This window comes from Pelophylax lessonae, assembly GCF_965119305.1.
Source record: "Pelophylax lessonae genome assembly, chromosome: 11".
In the NCBI taxonomy this organism is placed as follows: Eukaryota; Metazoa; Chordata; class Amphibia; order Anura; family Ranidae; genus Pelophylax; species Pelophylax lessonae.
This window is the reverse complement of record NC_138778.1, coordinates 73,870,272-73,885,159: the sequence shown is the minus strand read 5'-3', so window position 1 is coordinate 73,885,159 and position 14,888 is coordinate 73,870,272. Positions and strand designations below refer to the sequence as shown.

At 44.5% G+C, this 14,888-nt stretch overlaps 1 protein-coding gene across 1 annotated transcript in view; it reads right to left on the bottom strand.

Moving 5' to 3' along the window:
• Positions 1–14,888, bottom strand: part of MLLT6 (MLLT6, PHD finger containing) — a 320,203-nt gene that overhangs the window by 118,535 nt on the left and 186,780 nt on the right. The gene's annotated exons all lie outside the window — the stretch shown is intronic.

Below are 14,888 nucleotides of genomic sequence, written 5' to 3'. Positions count from 1 at the left end.
GTTTGTATTCAGGCCTATAAGATGTACTAGAAGCCAGAAAACAAACTTTAAGATCCTAACTAGGTGGTACAACACGCCAGAGAAGATGCATAGATGGTATCCACGAGAGTCAGACAAATGTTGGAGGTGTGGGAGGGAGAGAGGAACACTTTTCCATATCCTTTGGACTTGCCCTGATATAACGTTGTTTTGGTCAGGAGTAAGTTCTATAATTCAGAAATTTACAAGTTATAGGATTGGGGAGGATCCGGCCCTTCTCCTTATTCATATCTTAGATATCCTGGTTAGAAATTACGAGAAGTCTATTGTTCCTTTTATGCTAAACGCTGCAAAAGCATGTATTCCCCTGTATTGGAGGAAGGTACAAGCTCCTTCAGTGTCGGATTGGGTACGGAAATTGGAGAGCATTAATAAGATGGAAGATTTGGTGCTATCCTCACAACATATAAGGCAACTTGGAATGCATGGAATTTCTTTATGGCCTCAAAAGAGGGGAAACAACTTTTTATAAATGGACTTCGCTTATAAAAATAAGATAGGATAGATGTGGAGGAAGGCGCCATCCGCCACTGGGTGATTATATATATATATATATATATATATATATATATATATTTATTTTTTTTTTCTCTTTTTTTGTTTTTGAGTGTGTGTGTTGATGGGGATATATTGGGGTTTATAAGTAAAAGAAAAAAGGGACCCTAAAGTGAAAAGAGGAGGGGAATGGTAATTTATAGAACAAAAGAATAAGGATGATATGGATGGGAATTTGAAAAATTAGAAAAGTAATATAATTATGGAATTTCCTTAAGAAGTGTTGTGTTTTAGGACCTTGAATTTTAAGAATGTCTATTCATGTGAGTTTTGCCTCCTCAATGTATTAATTATGTTTATTTTTGTATATTTGGCTCCCAAATTTTCAATAAAGTGATATTTAAAAAGAGAATTTCAATACCCCTTTACTATCAATCAGGGAACGTCCTCTTTCAGGATGGAATGGAAGGCGTTTAAGCTCCATGCTCACACGCTTCTGTCCACCTGGATAAACAGACTTAAAGCCTCCTTTAAACTAATACTTTAAAACGCAACTGACTGGAGGAACTAGAAGAGATATAGATATATTGAATAAAGGCCCCTCTTTGAAAGTAGTTGTCAACCTTAAACTATAAAAACGCCTAGTTACACAACAACTTATAGAAAAAGCTAAACAACACCTCTTTTTCTGCAAACAAAACACAGGGAACGATTTTTTGAACACAGGGAACGATCTGGAAAAACGACTAGCTTACTTAGCCCACTTACTGTAGATACTAAACCTCCAAGTAGTGGTTTCACTGGCAGGTCCAAATGGGAATGTTTTTACTCAGTGGCGGTTGGTGCTCGATATTTTAGAGGCGGTGTTAAACCAATGCTAGCCCCCGTGGAGACGGACGGGACAATGGTGTTCAGAGGCCTCCAGGTTCTCCTTGTTTCAGGGACGTTGCTTCTCCTCCCGGCCGAACAGAAAGTAGGCAGTGGTGTATTAAGGCTTTGTGCTGCCCTAGGCCTGACTAAACTTGTGCACCCCCTAATTTAAATATGGCCCACCCCTTCCTGTAAATGCCCCACCCATTCCCGTTTCTAACCCGATCTATCATCTGTAAACCACAGACCACAACCACAGTGTATCAGTGCCCATCAGCGAAGCCTCATCAGTTCCCATAAGTTCAGCCTCATCAGTGCCCATAAATGCAGCCTTATCAGTGCCGCCTCATTACTGCCCATCAGTGCAGCCTCATCAGTGGCCTCCAGTGCAGCCCATCAGTGCCCATTGGTGCAGCCTAAGATATTTGGACTTGTGTTTGCTGCCACTGATTGCAATTATAGGAATATTTCACTTATTTGTATAATGACTAGGAAGTCCATAGTCGTTATATAAATAAGTGAAATAATCAGTGGCAGCAAACACAAGTCCAAATATCTTATAAGAAAAGAGTAATCTTAATCATCCAGTGACATATTGCGCTAGCACATATGAGGTGAGCAGGTCCAAAATATTATTGCCATCATATACAATTAAAAGTCTTAATTGTATATGATGCAATTCAATATGCTCGCTCAAGGACAAGGATGTTTAAAGAAATGAAATTATATTATTGACATGATGCCTGCCATACCTGGGGGCGGAGGAGGGTAGGCGGAGCATTAGGCTGCAGTGCCACACTTATTAGCATTGGGGGCTGTCGGGCCAGTTGTATTAAGTGTGGTTGGCGGCCTGCGGTCTGTTCGAATGTCCTCACCCGCCGGTATTATATACTGGCAGGTAGCAGTATGAGTTCTTTATGTGGGTGCCAGACTTATTTGCCTCCTGGACCCTGCCCTCTGGACCAATTTGCCCCATAAGCCTGGCACTATACTAAAAGTGTAGTGCAAGCCAGCGGGGACCCTTTTCGTGCGGGAGCAGGAAGGAGGCTGTTTTTTTTTTTGCGCGGGGTGCAGTTTTTTTGCTGCCCCTCTGCAAAGTGCCGCCCTAGGCCTGGGCCTTGTTGGCCTAGGCCAAGATACAGCACGGAAAGTAGGTCATGAGATCCCAATTGGCCGGGAGTTCTAAGTCTCCATGGCCAATCGGGTCTTAGGAGCCACTTCCTGATTGGTCGGGAGGAGAATCAGGAGGACAATAGCGAATATTAATTCACTATTGTCACACAACTGGGTGGGCTTGGGGCGTAGTGCTTTGCACCCAGAGCCCATCCTTTTTTGAAACCAATTAAAGCCTCAGGCTCTAATCCCGTGCTTCAAAAAAACAAACCCCATTGAAATTCATGCGTCCGGCACCCTGCTTGTAGATTAGGGGCCGAGCGCATAGATTAAAGGGACGGCGCCCCTGTGCCCCGTATGTACGGGCCGCCACTGTTATTACTGCTCCTCAATAGGTAGGTGCTGAATTTAAAACTTCTACAGAATTCTACATTCCTCTCAGGTGACTCAACCCCTATAAGCCACGAAAGGTTACTTACAAACCATTCAATTTCCTTGCCTTTCAGATGATCAAGTGGCACTCCTAGAGGCACCTATCTCAGTTGATGATATCACTACAGCTATATCACAACTGGCCACCTCTAAAGCTCCGGGATCAGATAGCCTACCACTTAAATTTTATGCCACATATTCTGAAGTCCTTGTCTCCAAACTACATGACCTTTATCAATTATTTTTTTACTCTGTACTATGCCATCCTCTTTGCAGAAAACTCAGATTTTAGTTATTCTCAAACCAAGTAAAGACCCACATTACCCTAACTCATATCGACCAATCCCGTTACTACAAGTGGACATAAAAATACTATACAAAATGCTGGTTATACTTTCCATAGTTCATCCTGACCAAAAAGGCTTTATGCCCGGGAAAAATACTGCTATGAATATTAGACACCTATTCATGAACATTCAGGCATCCTATGAGGTGATTGGCACACGTGTAGTGGTGGCTTTGGATGCCATCAAAGCCTTTGGCTCCGTGAAGTGGGGCTATCTGTGGGAGTGACTCCGTAACTTTGGTTTTTGCCCTAACTTTATAAGATGGATTCAGCTCCTTTATCAGTCACCAAGGGCCCGGGTCTTTGTCAACGGTTGGTTGTCTGACCTATTCCCCCCTGGGGAGAGGCACACCTCAGGGCTGTCCTCTCTCCCCCCTGCTTTACGCATTGGCAGCTGAACCACTGGTTATCTCCATCAGATCTGACCCTATAAGCTGTGGTCTACGGATGGGAAATCTGACAGAAAAGATTGGCCTATATGCCGACTACACGATCCTATATCTAGCAGACTCAGGACCCTCCCTACTAGCTGCCTTACACATTATAGAATGTATCGGTGTACATTCCGGCCTGCATATAAACTGGTCCAAATCTCAAATTTTACCTCTTGATCCTTCCCCCAACTCTTCCTCTTGCTAGAGTGTCCTCCATTAAATATCTAGGAGTAACGATCACAAGATTTCTTAAAGATTATGCCTTAACATAGAACCCCTTTATACTATAATTAAAACTAAAACACAAACCTGGGCTAGATTACCATTGGGAGTCATGGGTCGAATAAGTCTAGGAAAAATGATACTTCTCCTCCAGATACTATATCTAATGTGGCATGCTCCCCTATACATACCCATAATATTTTTTAAAACTTTAGAATCTATTCTGAATTCTTTTGTATGGGGACATGGTAGACATAAGTTACCTTGGACAGTCTTAAAGAACCCTACGTCACTGGGTGGAGCTGCTTTCCCCCCGATTTTGGCGATTATTACCTGGCCTCTCAAATACCCCATTTTTACTATTTCGATAAAACAGACATTCAACTATATCAGCCTCTGGTTTGCAATAACTCAAAACACCCAGCTTGTACTTCCCTTCAAGATATTCTTCAAGGTAAATCACACCACGGGCCCTCTCGGCATAAAAATGGTATACTCACTCACCATCAACGTAGCTGGGAACTTACTTTGGGTAAACTAAATGTCCACCCATTCCAATCCCACACCCCCCTATGGTTCAATAGTCATCTTCCTGAACTACTGACAATTCCAGACCCCACCATTTGGGCTACTGATCGAATATCAAACTTGCACAAAGTTATGATTACCATTGGACCGAAGACATTCCAAGCACTGAAGGAAGAATTCTCTCTCCACAACCACCTATTGTTTAGATATCTTCAACACACCCTACGAACCCATTTGTTTTACCCTACACCCCTCCTTGACTACCCCCCTATACTAGATATTATACTTGGCCCAGAATCCACCAAACTAACCCCCACTCTCTATTCTACTATTCGCCCCACACTAGCTTACAAAGCTAAACTTAGATGGGAGTCTGATCTAGGAGCTATGGAAGACACTAATTGGGAGAAAATCTCAGATAACGTCAAAACAGTTTTCCTCAAAATGTCAGACCAATTACCACAATTATACATATTACATCAGGCATATCTAACACCCCAAAGAATCGCCCGGAATTAACCCACCCGTAACCCAACGTGCCTGCTATGTGCCTCAGCACCCAACTCTTTTTACCATTTTATCTGGGCTTGCCCGATTATTCAGACATTCTGGCTTTAGGTGATTCGCTTCTTGTATGACAAAATGGGTTCACCAATCGCCCGAGAGCCTAAACTATGTCTGCTTGGTCTATTACTTGACTTGGACATTGAAAAGTTCCTCGCTACTTTCTTGTGCGAAACGCTTTTCCTGGCTAGGAAGACAGTGGCCTGGAACTAGATACAGGCATTGCAGCCCATGGTCCAGAGCTGGAAAAAGATTAATGATACACTCTTATTTAGGAAACTGATCTATACACTGAGGATGCTCACTCAAGTTCATCAAGATATGGGACAGATGGTTATCCAACGGTGAAACTTGCACCTAACCAAATGCCTTTTATTACAAACCTCACAATTGGTAACTAACTACCCCTAAGTATTGAACCTGTTCTTATACTTCATAATTATGTGTGACTTCCACCATCGTATATTTGCTACATGAAAAAGTATGAGCTTCAATGTGTAATGCTTTGAGGACTGCTTTAATTTACATTGTGTATGTGTTCTCCTTATATTTTTGCACTGGATGCTTGTACCACGTATGTTCTTTAATAAAGTTGGTTTTTCCAATTAAAAAAAAAAAACTTATGCAATAAATAAAATAAATGCTTGATTTTTCTGTCATTACAATATGTATGATTGCTCCTGAACAAAAACCACATTTACAGTTGGAATTTTGATTGTTCGAGAAATATTTTCAAGTCTGCTCCTTCAAATTTTCTCTTCGCTATGGTCAAAAAGGAATGTTGATTTGATCACACTATTAAAAAATTTAACAAATGTTACAAAAACAAATGTTTGTGAACAAAAATGGGATTTTTGACTTACCGTAAAATTCATTTCTCTGATGTTCATTGACGGACACAGCTCCTGAGAACCTTGACTAGTGGGTTATACTGCCCCCTACAGGAGAACACTAGGCAGAAAAAAAGGCTTGACTACACCTATGGGCAGTCCCAGGAGATATACTCCCCCCTCTCTGCTATAGGTACTCTGTTTCGTCACAAGCAGTATCAGAAGTATTACAACTCCATAGAGGCGGGTGCTGTGTCCGTCAATGAATCAGAGAAATGGATTTTACGGTAAGTCAAAAACCTAATTTTCCCTTTCGTTCATTGACGGACACAGCTCCTGACAATCTTGACCAGTGGGACGTCCCAAAGTAGTGTCAAAACATGATGGATGGGAAAACAAAAAATTCCCCAAAACTAAACCGTAGCAAACCAGGAAACAGGAGATCAACCAAAAACAACTGGCGAACTCCCTGAATAAAGGTATGCACCAGGGAGTGCGTTGCCAAGGGTCATTGAAAGAAGACCACTAAGGCTGAAACCTGGCCCTGGCGATGGTATTCAAAGCCAATTTCTGCTCAACCCCCCCTTGAACAAAGGTTCAGGACCCAAGCCACCGAGTGGGAGCGAGGGTGAACACCAAGTGACTCACACTACGAAATCTACGTTTTCCACGTACAATGGTGAATCTTCCTAGAAGTAGACTTCCTAGCTTTTAACAGTGTTGGAATCACTGACCCAGACAAACCTCTATCCTTCAGCACCTGGCTTTCGACAGCCAAGCTGTCAAAGCCAGCAAATGTAAAGCAGGATGGAAGATCGGCCCTTGGGACAACAGATACTTCTTGAGAGGTAGTCTCCAAGGGACGTAGGTGACCAGCTGCACCAGGTTTGTGTATCAAGACCGACGAGGTGTAACGCTCCTGCGTTTTATGTATAATGTGGATTTACAGCTGCAGAAATATTCCACTTCAGTAGTCATGTAGAGAAACGCTGAGACACCAATCCCAACTCCCAAGACTCATCATGTGTGGATAGTCTCAATTCAGCAAGTAGATACACATACTCAATAAGATGTTCCTAGAGTGACTTATATGTATAGTAATATAGTGATGATAGGCTGAAGAGACAGGTTGGGTAGAGATGGTAGATGACAGACACTTGAAAGGAATGTTCTTGAAAGTAAGATAGTAGCAGATGGGATGCAGATAGGTTTAGCAATCATGTATGGTAGCAGATGATAGAGTAGCAGGTGAACATACAGGATAGACCAACCCAGTGCAAGAGCAGATGGTATTAGGCTCAAGAGCTAGCGATCTTAGTTAATGCAGATGTAGTAATAGTCCTTAGTATGCAGAGCTAGATAGTGTAAGCTTTAGTATGAAGGTTATAGAGGTTTCCCCTGTGGGGTACTTATCACTAGTAGCAATGTAGTAGAGGAGAGGTTCGGCAAGAGCGGATGATCCGGTAGCGGGATACAGGGATCAGCAGCGTGGTTCCGATAGCGAGGTATGCTTGCAAGCATGAGAGCTTCAAGGCAGATTATGCGGCGTTGAACGAACATGTGAGTGAGACCGACGGAGGTTGAAATTGCCGCTCCAGCGGCGCTCAGTGATGACAGCATCGGTCTTAAAGGTGTATGCGCACCTTACCAAAAGAGAATGGTGGGGCGCATACACTTAGGAGAAGTGGAATTAGGGTACCAAAGGTACCAGAACATTACAGTACCCCCCCCCCCCTTAAGGCTGGCTCCTGAAGGCCTCTGGAGCTGGTTTGTCTGGGTACTTCGCATGAAAGTTGCGGATTAATCTAGGGGCATGTATGTCAGAGGTGTTTAGCCAGGTGTTGTCTTGGGGCCCATAGTTCTTCCATCAAACTAAGTATTGAAGTTTTCTTCTGTGGATATGAGAATCCAGAATCTCTTTTTATCTCATATTCTTCTCCACCTTCAACTTGTACAGGAGGAGGAAGTGGGATAGTAGGCCTTATTCCTTGGTCAGGAACATGGGGCTTCAGTAGCGACACATGGAAAATGGGATGTATTTTGAGGTCTATTGGCAATGTAAGCTGTACTGCAGCTTTTCCAATAAGTTTCTTGATTGAGAAAGGTCCCAAGAAGAGAGGTCCAAGCTTTTTGCTAGGGATTTTCAGTCTTAAATTTTTTGTTGAGAGCCAAACGAGGTCCCCAATAGCATACTGAGGAGAAGGTCTTCTGCGAAGATCATAGTACTTCTTTTGTTGACTATGAGCGTGTGCAATGGTAGTATTAAGCAAACCCAGAGAGTCCTTTATTTGGGTAAGATAGTCTGAGGCTACTGGGTTATTTGAAGGAAGGATGCGTGGTGGAAGAATAGAGGGATGAAACCCATAGTTCAAGTAGAACGGACTCTGCTTGGTCGTACTGTGGGTTGCGTTGTTGTAGGCAAATTCTGCCAGAGGGAGAAGATCCACCCAATCATCCTGTTGGTAAGAAGTGTAACAACGTAAATATTGCTCGATGCATTGATTGACTCTTTCAGTCTGTCCGTTGGTCTGCGGATGGTAGGAGAAGTGAGCTTCCGCTCAATTCGTAGTATGTGACATAGTTCTTGCCAGAACTTGGAAATAAATTGTGATCCACGGTCAGACAGAAGAGTTTTTGGGATACCATGTAACTTAAAGACATGTTTCATCAGGAGTTCTGCCGTTTGTTTGGACGAAGGTAGTCTGCGAATAGCAATGAAATGTGCCATCTTTGTCAGATGATCCACTGACACCAATATGGTATTAAATCCTTTGGAAGGAGGTAGTTCTACTATAAAGTCCAAGGACACAACTTCCCATGGAGTTTGGGGTATTGGTAGACTGCATAGTAGACCGGATGGTCTCGTAGTGTCAATTTTGGACCTGGCACAGACATTGCATGAAGAGACGAATTTTTGTATAGATGTTTTCATGTCAGGCCACCAGAATTGTCTGGTAATCAGATTAAGAGTCTTTGTCATACCCATATGTCCTGCCATAGGCACATCATGCGATAATTCCATGATCTTGGTGCGCATGGTAGGTGGTATGTAAAGTTTGTCGTTGTAGTAGAGGAAGCCTTCTGCATCGGTATTTAGTTGTGGTGGGGGTGAATCCAAACTTATACCATGCAAAACCTCTTCCTTCAAAGAACGGACAACTCCAATAATACGCTTGTGAGGTATTATAGGAACGGAAGGGATTTCAAAGTAGTTTTCTTCAGTTAGTCGTGATAGTGCATCCGCCTTTTTGTTCTTATCTGCAGGTGTGTAGGTCACTAGGAAGTTAAACCTTAGAAAGAATAGTGACCATCGTACCGGTCGGTGAGAGAGAGTTTTGTTAGTCTGAAGATATTGAAGATTTTTATGGTCCGTGTATATAAGTATTGGTAATCGGGTGCCTTCGAGTAGATGTCGCCAATTCTCCAGAGCCAATTTTATAGCAAGCAGTTCCTTTTCACCCACGGGGTAATTTACCTCTGGACTGCTTAAGGATTTAGAAAAGAAGGCGACTGGATGGAGTGGTGAAGTGTTAGTTGGTCGTTGGGAGAGTATTGCTCCTACTGCCATGTTTGACGCATCTACTTCCAGAATGTATTGGAGGGATGGGTCTGGATGGCGTAGTATGGGAGCAGAAGTAAACCTTGTCTAACAGGTGAAAAGCTTTATTTGCTTCATCTGACCATTTGAATGGTCTCTTAATGCTAGTGAGCTGTGTGAGGGGTCTCACAATGGCAGAGAAGTTCCTGATGAATTTCCTGTAGAAATTAGAAAATCCAAGGAATCGCTGTAGCGCCTTGCGGGTGGTTGGTGTAGGCCAATCCTGAATGCAGGATATCTTACTCATGTCCATCTTGATTCCTGTTTTGGATATGATGTAGCCTAGAAACAGTACCTCTTCTTTATGAAACAAGCATTTTTTCAGTTTCACGTATAGGTTGTGTGCAAGCAATCTCGATAATACTAGTCTTACATGTCTTATGTGTTCAGACAAGGATCGTGAATATATAAGTATATCGTCCAGATATACCACAACACAGACATCTAGTAAGTCTCTGAAAATATCGTTTATAAATCGTTGAAAGGCTGCAGGGGCGTTGCATAGCCCGAATGGCATTACAAGATATTCGAACAATCCGTATCTGGTTCTGAATGCAGTCTTCCACTCGTGTCCATCACGGATTCGAATGAGATTGTATGCCCCTTTCAGGTCCAATTTTGAAAAATAGGTAGCTCCACGCACCTGCTCAATGAGCTCAGGGATAAGCGGTAGAGGATAGCGATCTTTTATTGTAATAGCATTCAATTGCCTATAGTCGATGATAGGCCTGAGACTTGAGTCCTTATTGCGGACAAAAAAGAGTCCTGCTGCTGTGGAAGAAGTGGAAGGTCTAATAAAACCTTTTTTCAAATTCTCATCCAAATATTCTTTGAGATGGGAAAGTTCATCCTGTGAAAGAGGATAAACATGACTGAACGGCAATTTGCTATTTGGGAGTAGATCAATACTACAATCATAGTCTCGATGGGGAGGTAGTGCTTGAGCATTTTTCTCAAGAAAAACCTCAGAGAGATCCAGATAACATAGTGGTGCAATCTCATCTGTCACCACAGACAGGATCTTCCCGGAAGACGGGAGGTTACACATACCCTCGCAATAGCAAGAGAGGAAGGCCAGGGTCCGTTCCTTCCAATCTATGGTTGGTTGATGTGTGTGTAACCAGGGAAGTCCCAAAACAATAGGAAAGTGGGGTGAAGGTATTAGATCGAAGGTAGTGGTCTCCATATGAGACCCGTTAGTAGTGACTAGGAGTGCCTGTGTCTGATCAGTGATCGGACCAGAGGATAAAGGAACACCGTTAATAAGACTCACTGAGACAGGTTTAGGTTTAGAAATAATAGGGACTTTATTTAAAGCAGCAAAACGTATGTCAATATAATTTCCACAAGAGCCTGTGTCAATCATGGCCTTAGTAGTAATCCTGTTCTGGTCCCACTGTAATGTTAAGCAAACAAAAAGGTAAGGGTTAGTAATTGAAGTTGTCAATCCCCCTAGGAGGACATGTGAACACTCACCCTTCTTTTTGTAGACTAGGGGACAGACGTTTATCTTGTGATCCGGGGATGCACAGTACAAGCAGAGATTACCAGATCGTCTTCTGGCTCTTTCCATAATTGATAGAGGTGGGCGTATAGTTCCTACCTCCATAGGAGTGGGGTCATCGGCCGAAATCCGAGAAGAACTGGATAATGGCATTCCCATTTTTTCAGCTTTTCTTTCTCGTAGTCTTCTATCTATGGTGATACTGAGTTGTATCAATGCATCCAGGGTTTTTGGCAGATCCGCTCGGGCGAGCTCGTCTTTAACGGCCTCTGATAGGCCAAGCCTAAATTGAGTTTTCAGAGATGCATCATTCCATTCTGAATCAAGGGTCCATCTTTTGAATTCTGCGACAAAGTCTTCCACAGGTCTCCTACCTTGTTTCAAGGACCTTAATTGAAGATCGGCAGTACTCTGCCTATTGGGATCATCATATAGGCTAGTAAGTTCTGCTAGAAATAAGGCATAGGATTTGAGAAGCTGATCGTTTTTCTCAAAAAGAGAGTCTGCCCAGGCCCGAGGATCGCCTGTTAGGTAAGAAATAATAGTACAAACCTTAATGTGATAAGTAAGGTAGGTACGGGGTTTTAGCAAGAAAAGTAACTCACATGCATTTTTAAATTCGCGAATTTTTTTGCGATCGCCTGTAAATACCAAAGGAGGATTTATTTTGGGTTCAGGGGACTGAGCAGTGGTAAGTTGTGTCAGTCTGGTTACCTGCTGCGTCAGAGCCTGATTTTCTTCTCTTAATTCAGCAAGTGCGTGTATTAACGCAGTTACTTGCTGTTTTAATTGTGTCACCTGAGTGGTTATTTGAGGTTCGTTCAATCTGTAACGCTCCTGCGTTTTATGTATAACGTGGATTTACAGCTGCAGAAATATTCCACTTCAGTAGTCATGTAGAGAAACGCTGAGACACCAATCCCAACTCCCAAGACTCATCATGTGTGGATAGTCTCAATTCAGCAAGTAGATACACATACTCAATAAGATGTTCCTAGAGTGACTTATATGTATAGTAATATAGTGATGATAGGCTGAAGAGACAGGTTGGGTAGAGATGGTAGATGACAGACACTTGAAAGGAATGTTCTTGAAAGTAAGATAGTAGCAGATGGGATGCAGATAGGTTTAGCAATCATGTATGGTAGCAGATGATAGAGTAGCAGGTGAACATACAGGATAGACCAACCCAGTGCAAGAGCAGATGGTATTAGGCTCAAGAGCTAGCAATCTTAGTTAATGCAGATGTGGTAATAGTCCTTAGTATGCAGAGCTAGATAGTGTAAGCTTTAGTATGAAGGTTATAGAGGTTTCCCCTGTGGGGTACTTATCACTAGTAGCAATGTAGTAGAGGAGAGGTTCGGCAAGAGCGGATGATCCGGTAGCGGGATACAGGGATCAGCAGCGTGGTTCCGATAGCGAGGTATGCTTGCAAGCATGAGAGCTTCAAGGCAGATTATGCGGCGTTGAACGAACATGTGAGTGAGACCGCCGGAGGTTGAAATAGCCGCTCCAGCGGCGCTCAGTGATGACCGCATCGGTCTTAAAGGTGTATGCGCACCTTACCAAAAGAGAATGGTGGGGCGCATACACTTAGGAAAAGTGGAATTAGGGTACCAAAGGTACCAGAACATTACACGAGGCCAGTCCGGGCCACCAGAATGACTGGAATCCCTTCTGCCTCGATCCTGCGCAAGAGTCTTGACAGAAGCTTAAGAGGAGGGAAGGCGTAAATCAGACGATACTGGCCACAGGGGGCCACCAGTGCGTCTGTGGCGTCCGCTAGCAGATCCTTTTGTGCCACAAACCTTTGCACCTTCCTGTTGAGCCGAAACGCCAACAGATCCATCCCAGGGGTGCCCCACCCGGGAGACAGCTGATAAAACACATGCGGATGGGGGGACCACTCCCCTTGGTCCAACGTCTGCCCACTGAGATAATCTGCCTGTCAATTTTCCACCCCTGGAATGTGTACGGCGTAAAGGGCTGGAACGAAGTGCTCTGCCCACCGGAGAATGCCAGCTACCTCCAGAGCCACCAGGACACTTCTTGTGCCCCCTAAATGATTGACATAAGCCACAGCTGTGGCATCGTCTGATTGAATGTGCCCTGGACAACCCTGAAGAGGATCCGCCCAATGATCCAGACACAGTCTGATCGCTTGGAGTTCCAAGACATCGATCAGTAGTCTGGACTCTTCCAGCGTCCAGATCCCCTGAGCAGAATGCTTGCCGAGGAAACCTCCCCAGCCAGAAAGGCTGGCATCCATGGTGACCACTGTCCAATACAAGGGGAGAAAGAATTTTCACAGCCAAAGCGGCAGAGAACGAAGCCACCATATCATGGATTCCCTCGATCCCCGACTCAGCCGGATCTGATCTTCCAGACAGTGGGGAGTCTTATCCTATTTGGTGAGAATGTCCCTTTTTAGGGACCTCGTATGGAACTGTGCAAACGGAACTGCCTTGAAGGTAGACACCATCAGGCCCAGCACCCAACATGCAAGTCCGGAGGCACGACCATCTGTTGGACAGCAGGAGGCGAATTGCAGCCTGCAACTTTTGGAATTTGTTCCTGAGGAAGGAGCACTTTGGCTAAGGCCGAGTCCAGAGTCAGGCCCAGATAGTCCAGCTTCGTGGATGGAACCAGAGCAGACTGCTGAAAATTCAGAGTTCATATTGTGATCTCTAGGTTGTCCACCAGAGCAGAGGGAGACTCCACTCGCAGGAGATCGTCCATCGCCCAGTACCGCGATCCCCCTAGTTGGCGTAGCAAGGCTAACACTTTTGTGAAGACCCAAGGAGCAGAGGGGAGACCACAGCAAAGTGGAGAAAACGCAGGCGACTGGCACATATTGGAATGTGAAGCTAGGCATCCTTGAAATCCATAGAGGCAAGGAAATCCCCCTGACGCAGGGATGCCACCACAGTTTGAATAGGCTCCATTCTGAACTTCTGTACCCGCACAAAGCAGTTTAGCACCTTGAGGTCCAGGATTGGATGCACAGGGCCTTCCTTCCTAGGGACTGTGAACAGGTTTGAGTAAAAACCCTGAAAACGTCCTGAAGTCGGAACCGGGACAATCACCCTTTGAAGGAACAGGTCTTGTACTACCCCAAACAGGCCCTGTAAGCGGTCTGAAGACAGGCGCAAATTGGAAGGAAAAAACCTTGCTAGGGGACAAGAGCGAAACTCGATCTTGTAGCCAGATCGAATGACTTGGTGGACCTACTTGTCTTGCACTAGGGAAGTCCATGGGTCTGGAAACCAGTGAAGACCTCCCCCCCACCCCTGATACGGGTGAGAGCGCACCTTCATGCTGAAGGAGACTTGTTCACGGGTCTGGAGAAGCCTGATCTTGGCTTGCCAGACCAGGTTTGTTGGGTTTCTCCTGAAGAGGCCATGAAAGGCTTTGAGCCCTTATCAGTCGACCCTGAGGGACAAAAAAAACTTCTTAAGAGCTGAGGAGGGCCCAGGTCTACGACGAGGTTCCTTGCCGTTAGTAGCCTGCGGAAGAAAAGTACTCTCCCCCCGTGAGACCTTTAATGATGTCATCCAGGGTAGCTCCAAACAGGCAATCTCCTTGGAAAGGAATATCAAGTCATCTCGGCAAAGGCAGGGGGGAGCGGTTCCCCCTCCAGGTCACGGCGTAAGAGCTTAGCCCACTCGGTCAGAGTTTGCGACACTAGGGCAATGGTGAATACCGGCCTCATTGCTGAACCATCCAGAGTACATATGGCGGGCCACAGCCTCCGCTTTCCGTTCAACCAGATCCTTAAAGTCCAGGGATTCTTAAACCAAAATCATGGTTGCCTTGTTTATTCTGGAAACCAGAGGGTCCGCCACTGGCGGCACAGTCCACTTTAAGCAGGGACTCCTCATAGGGGTAACGCCTAGTAAAGCGCTTAGGGACC